This window comes from Pocillopora verrucosa, chromosome 3 (genome assembly GCF_036669915.1).
Source record: "Pocillopora verrucosa isolate sample1 chromosome 3, ASM3666991v2, whole genome shotgun sequence".
NCBI classification, from domain to species: domain Eukaryota; kingdom Metazoa; phylum Cnidaria; class Anthozoa; order Scleractinia; family Pocilloporidae; genus Pocillopora; species Pocillopora verrucosa.
Window position 1 is genome coordinate 7,277,278 of NC_089314.1, and position 7,053 is coordinate 7,284,330.

Genomic DNA, 7,053 nt, shown 5'->3' on the forward strand with positions numbered 1-7,053 from the left:
ATTTTGTTCAGTTTAATGGATTTAATTCACCTTATTCAAATATCAAGTGTGGTGTCCCCCAGGGCTCCATTCTTGGTCCTCTGCTCTCTCTAATTTACGTCACTGAGATGTATGATGTCTCAAAGGTTTTATACTTCATTCTTTTTGCTGATGATACAAACATCTTTTTCTGTCATAAAAATTTGAATTTCATCGAGAAAACCTTGAATGAAGAATTACTTTACTTAACAGACTGGTGCCGAGCCAATAAGCTTTCGATAAATATAATTAAATAAAACTTCATGGTTTTCAAACCAAAACAGAAAAGGGAAAATCTTGACATTAAACTAGAGACTAACCAATGTACTATTGACCGAGTTAAAAAGTCTATGTTTTTAGGTGTTATTCTTTGACGAAAATTTGTCATGGAAACCGCACATTGCCAATATCGCTAACAAAGTTTCAAAATCCATTGGTATAATCTATAAAGCTAGTCTCTGCCTACCCACTTCAACTTTATGTACCCTGTACTATAGTCTTGTTTATCTCTACTTGCTTTATTGCATTACGGTGTGGGGCTCCAGTTATCCATCCACCTTGAAACGTATTGTCCTACTCCAGACAAAGGTGGTACGAATTATACCAAGAAGTACTTTTAACGCTCAAACTGTACTTATATTCAAGCAGTTGAAAATTCTTAATCTATACGATATATATCGATTTCAAACAAGAAAGATCATATTTTTGTTCAAGATAGGCCGTTTTCCTGATGCTCTTAAAAGATTATTTCGTCTTCGAGTAGCAATCATTGCTATTATACCAGACAATGCAGTTCCTTTCACATACCCCCTAGCAGAACAAATATCAAACAGTTTGCGTTATGTTTGTAAGGACCTAAATTTTTCAATTCTCTGAAAATAGAAATCCAAAATGTTGGCACAATTTCCCTGTTGAAGTCTGAATTGCGAACATTACTCCTTAGTTAACTCCATTCTTATTCTTCTTTATTTATTCATTAACTTTTTATTATTTTTTCCAACTTTTCTTACGTTGCTCAAGTCTATGTTTGTTTGAGTGCCTGCTATTGTTGTTGTTGTTTTATGTGTGTGTGTCCTTTCCTTTTTAATCTGAAATATCTTGCACCTAAATCACTCCTTAAAACTGATACCTCACTTTTGTAAAGTATGACGAGCCTATGGCTCTCAAAAGCCTCTTGGTTTTCCCACGGGTTCCTCGCCTCATGCTAAATCTTCAGCTATATCTCTTAAATGTATGTATAATTCCTTTTTTTATTTGTGCTGATGTATCATAATTACAAAATGGCGAAATAAATTAAAAATAAGTAAATAATAATTAAAAAACCATTCCGTGACTCCTTGAGGACGTGTTCGATGTTGCGTGACAAGGGATAGTGATGAGTCACTAAATTGGTGTTTAGATTGATTAAACTTCACTGACATATTTCATAAGCTCTTCAGTTAGGAAAATGTTTGATTCTGTAAAATTATTTCCGTTTTGGTATTCATCAAGATCTGCCCACTGTACCAGAGATGAGGTTCACCTCCGTCTGCTGTTGCAGTATTTCACATCAGTTAGTCTACAAAACATGCATGGACGTCTGAACTATTCTGTTGGGTAAACTAAACAAGTGAGGCTACCTCATGATAAGAGAACGAAAATTATTCGAGCGACAGGAGTATAATTGCAGACCGAATTGGATCTCAGGAGTTTTTTAAACCAATCACAATCGAGGAGATTGGGGTTTTTCATAATCACAGCAGACAAAAACGCGTTCAGCGAATGAAAGGCCTTTCCATTTGCTAGTGAAATATAATCGCGTGAGTTCTCTTCGCCTTGTGCAACGACAAACTGAATGGTCAGCATATAAAAACCTTAAAATGTCCCTTGCAGTCAAGCAACTTCTCCCTGGAAGCCATCTTTGTTACAGAATTTTCATCTTAAAAGGACAAGTTTTCCATTGATTTTATCGGTAAACCATTAGCTTATTTGTCGACCATAGCCTTCCTTTGGGCCTTAGGCACTTCCTGCGACAGAACGGGATTGAAAAATAAATGTACTTTTGCCAGTCAGACCGATTTCGCTCGTTCTTTCATTTGACTTCAACAGATCACAAAATTAGTTTGTAGACTGTACTTGTAACTCCATTTGATAAGAAGGATGTTGTCTTTAGTTCAAATCAAAGCTGGCCGATAAACGATAAAAATTTTTATTCAAAGAGATTTCAACATTAAGTCTGTGGAGCCGACAAGAATAACTTTATCTCGCAATCATTTTGTAAATTCTATTCCTAGAATTGTAGGTAAGTGGCTGACTCTTCTAATTACCAACGGCTATTTGAACTTACCGTTTACTCGAAGTTATGGAGCAACTTTTCTCATCCAACATGTATTGAAGTGGCTGCGCAAATTAAAGTTCCTTTGAGAAATGAAGTCATAGTGCAAGAAATGAAAAGATTAGTTTCTATAGAATAAATGGTCGGAAATCGGTGGCCTTTCTTATATCATACTGGCTGAATCCAAGGAGCAAATGGACAGTAAAACTCATACATAAGCTCACGCAAATTCAAGAGGAAAAGTTACGTTTTTCTGCTCGCTTTTTTTCTCTCGCGTTTACAATCACTGACTCTTCTAGATCTGAGAAATTAATTAAAACGCTTGCAACTTGGCATAAAACGCGCACTTAAGGAGCAGATCCGGCACACTGCAATAATAAAGGAAGCGCAACCATGACAATGGGGTGGAAGGAGGGGGGACTAGTGGTAAGATTTATGGACAAGCCTTTAAATTAACAATACAGCGGACAAGTTCATTCGTTGCGTCATGTTGTGAAAATGTTACTACTCCATCTTTGAATTTGTTGCGATCTGTCTTGATTATTTAACGAAAAAGAAAACCATATATTCAGAGAAGGTATTCCTCTTCCACATTGTTTTTATTTGCAAAATGCACTGAGCTACACAATGATTCCTGCAGAGGACATCATGGACTTACTAAACCTTTGCCCAACGTCAACTTACTTTCAGTACAACGGGAAACACTACAAACAGTTACACGGTACAGCTATGGAGTCTCCAGTTTCTGTTGTGGTAGCAGAAATTGTGATGCAAAACATCGAGAAACGCGGCCTTTAGACTTGCCGACAAACGATAGCGCTTTGGTTATGCTACGTTGACGAAAAATTTACCGCCGAAATCGACGCATTTCACCACCACCATAATGGACACAACACTGACATACAGTTTAACAGAGAAGTCGAAGAAAATGGTAAAGAACCTTTTCTAGACTGCCTGGTAAGCCGTGAAGACAACTTATTATGAACAACAGTTTACAACGAACCGACAAAAACAGATTACTGGACGAATTATCCTACAACCCCGGCGACATTCGGCACAAAGCCACGACTATCAGGACTCCAAAGCGACGAGCGCAACTAGTATGCTCAACATCAACATTGAGATCAACAATGAATCCATAATGAGTGGGCACGCCAAAACAAGTTACGTAATGTAGGTCCTTTATATGGTCCTCACCGACTCTTCTCGTACTATGAATTATCCTGGCCCGTGCCTAATTCCCTGGAGCACGACTACGTCTGGTCTAGAGTCTCACAACCTGAAATTGAAGGAGACATCAGGAGTTCTGTATCTCTACTCTCCGTTCGAGTTTTTCCGCAGACTATCTTGATTTGCATCGAGAATAATAACGCTGCATTAACAAGGAGCTATCCATTGTCTCGTTTGTCGCGGATTACTGCGTCGCATTTGGACACTGTGTATTGTGGAATACCAGCATGCCTCACGCTAAGATGTATTGGAAGTCAAGCAAGATACCTCAGAGGGCAGTTGTCATCCTTGTTATGGATGATAGATTGTCGTCATAATTCGGTGCGCCACACTAAGAACACAAAGACTAAACGCAGAAAGGCCAGGATCGCGTATTATTCCAAAAGTATTGCGACTTATCAGTTGTTAATGGCCTGTGGCGATGTCCATCCACAACCGGACCAGTATTAAAAAAAGCATTTGACGCTGTTTGCTTCAAGACGGTGATAACCAGGCTGTACCACCTCTGTTTTCAAAGAGTGTTCTTGAATGTTTAGTTAATTACCTATCCGGCAGGAGACACTATGTTCAGATCGATGACCGCAACTCGTCACCTACGCTATCCGAGTTTGGAATCCCTCAGGGCTCAATCCTCGGACCGATGTTGTTCAATCGCCACGTCGCGGATCTTCAAGACATCCTTCCACCAGCAGTTAGAAGCTCCCAGTATGCCAACGACACAACAACACACGCCAGCTGTATTGCGTCGTAGATTTCATATCCGGTAGAAAGCATGAATATAAGCCTGGCAAGCCTTAGCGACTGGTCGAATGACTCGAACCTGGCCCTCAACTCTAAAAGACCAAGGCGATGCTAATCTCCTCCTCACAGATGGCATGTGTGTATTCCATTGGGAATTTGGAGCTCGTACTTAAGATCTCCGGCACTCCACTTGAACGTTTGGATGTAGCAAAACTCTTAGGAGTACACATCGACTCAAATCTTAAATGGGAATTTCATATAAATTCTATTTTTAAATCCTGCTACGCGACTCTGAGGATTTTAAGGAAAATAAGGAACTTTACTGACTTCAAATTACGTAAACATTTGGGAGAAACACTAATTTTGTCTAAGATCAGTTACTGTGATATTGCTTTGATCCTCTACCGAAGTTCCTCACAGCCAGACTACAAAGGTTCTAGTTCGCTATCGCTAGTTTTTTTTGACTACGTATGTAAACAGTATTATCCACTATTTTAAATCTTGGTTGGCTACCTATTCTGGAGCTTAGGGACTTTCCGCTTTTAAAGACTGTCTTCAAAGCACTCTATACCTATAACTGGCCTTCCTACTAAAATCTTCAAGTCGTAAAGCCTTTGAGACATCTTCATTCTGATGTAGCGCCAAGGTTACTTGTTCCACCAGTTCAAGGCACTTTACAGCCATGGTCTTTAATGATTTGCCAATCAAAATAAGAAACTACTCGAACTTCAGGGAAGACTGTAGGCTCTGCAAAACATTTTTGAAAGCGCGTGCTTTGTCTTCCTTGTAAAACCTTTCCTTCTTCAAGCCCGCTTTTGCATTCATTTATTAAATATCTGCAAAAGCGTATAGATCATACAGTAACCTATGTAGTTTTGTAATAAAATTTTCTTGAGTATTGTCTAATACATCTAAATTTTTATAGATAGCACTTTTGTAGGACCTTCACAGATGAAGAGCCCCATCTTTTTTTGTGGATATGCTGTGAATAAATCATTATTATTAAGAGACACTCACTGACTTACTACCACTACCGAAGCTAACGACAACGCAATCCTCCTACTACACCGTACATAAATGGCATATTTGAAATCATCTCGCGCATCCACGTCGCTTGCAAACCCATTACTACACTACGTCAGTTACTAACTAACGTCACAGACAAAGACGAACTGAGGAACTGACAGGGAGCCGTTCATAAGATCAGTCGCTCCGACTGCCACGCCATCAACATCGGTAAGATTGGCAGAAACCTCACAACTGACTGAACACAAGCGAGCGACGAGGAAAGGCGATGTCAACAGTCACATTTCGTAAAATTTTGCCTCCACTACACAACCGAACACACAAAACAACACTTGGGGGCATGGACGCGTCGCTCAGCCAGGCCCATGATAAAAATCCACTGTTACAGTAATTCTAAGAACACACCACGGCCGGACACGTAAACCCGAAAAAAACAACTATTGCAAAAATAGGGACCGTGTAACCCCAACCTATGCCATGGCGTCGCCTTTGGGGTTATAAAGCAAAACTAATAAAATAAAGCCTAAAAACATGAATATGAGCAGAAAACGAGATGCTACATAAAATAGCTGAGAAAGAAAGGGACCTCCACCGATGGTAACGAGATTAAGGCTAACAGAATAAGTGAAAACTCAACTAAACAAAGCAAGATGACGCGGCGAGGCCGACTGTAGAATGACACACATAACTAACCGGTCTCTCTTTAAAACCCCCTAACCGCCGTCTCACGCGCGCTACACTAGAACCCAGTTCACCGTTCCGTGCCGGCAAAATAATAATTTATGTCAATTCTTATTTACACAAATTACATATTTTGCCTCCACTACACAACCGAACACACAAAACAACACTTGGAAGCATGGGCGCGTCCGTCAGCCAGGCCCATGCTAGATAGTAAAAGAAAGGGCTTGAGCTCAGACGGACAGAGATTTAGAGGCTTCAAGCCTGATAGATGTTTTCAGCTTCTACGGAAGCTCAGCGACTGTGACGCTGAATGTTTTTCTCCGAGACGACTGAATTGGCCGCCAGAGTAGCTCCTCCTGATCTCGTGGAATGAGTACTAAACCTTGATATGTCAGGTACAATATCCGGAAAAGACTTCTTAAAGGAATCCCTGTACGCAGAGTAACTGATGGGCTTGTTAACCAAAACTAAACGCTTACGATTTTCTGAAGACGAAATAGGACGAAAAAGATACTCCTCAGAATTTCCGGCTCTATGCGTTTTGCTCATGTACGCCATGAGAAGATAGCAAGGACAAGTGGACGAAGGGGTTTCAGCGATGACGACGGCACGGCTTTCTCTAATTGATCTGTTTTGCTTTTCTTAATAAAAATAGTAACGTAACTATAAAAGAATTGAACATACTTAATACAAATGAGACATAATTCTGAACTTCTGAAAAACCCGGAAAAGGCGAGGACGAACATAACTAAGCTTCTTAAATCCAAAATATTGCCAAAGTCAGTCCTTTCAGCAAGTTGCTTGAGATGGGTCACCTCGAGGGGTTCTTTCCTATGAGAGGCTGGTTGGCAAACAAGAGGAAGAGCTCCCTCCTTCGCGGAGATAACGGTGGGGTGTAGGGTAGAAGAGTCCACTCCTGCAACCTGATGCAGCCACTTGAAAGCGTAAAAAGCGCAGTTGATGGCAGACGCCGACTTATTCCGATTACTGTAGAAGAAACTGCAGATAGAGGGCACAATCCATGGGACCGACAGGAAAAG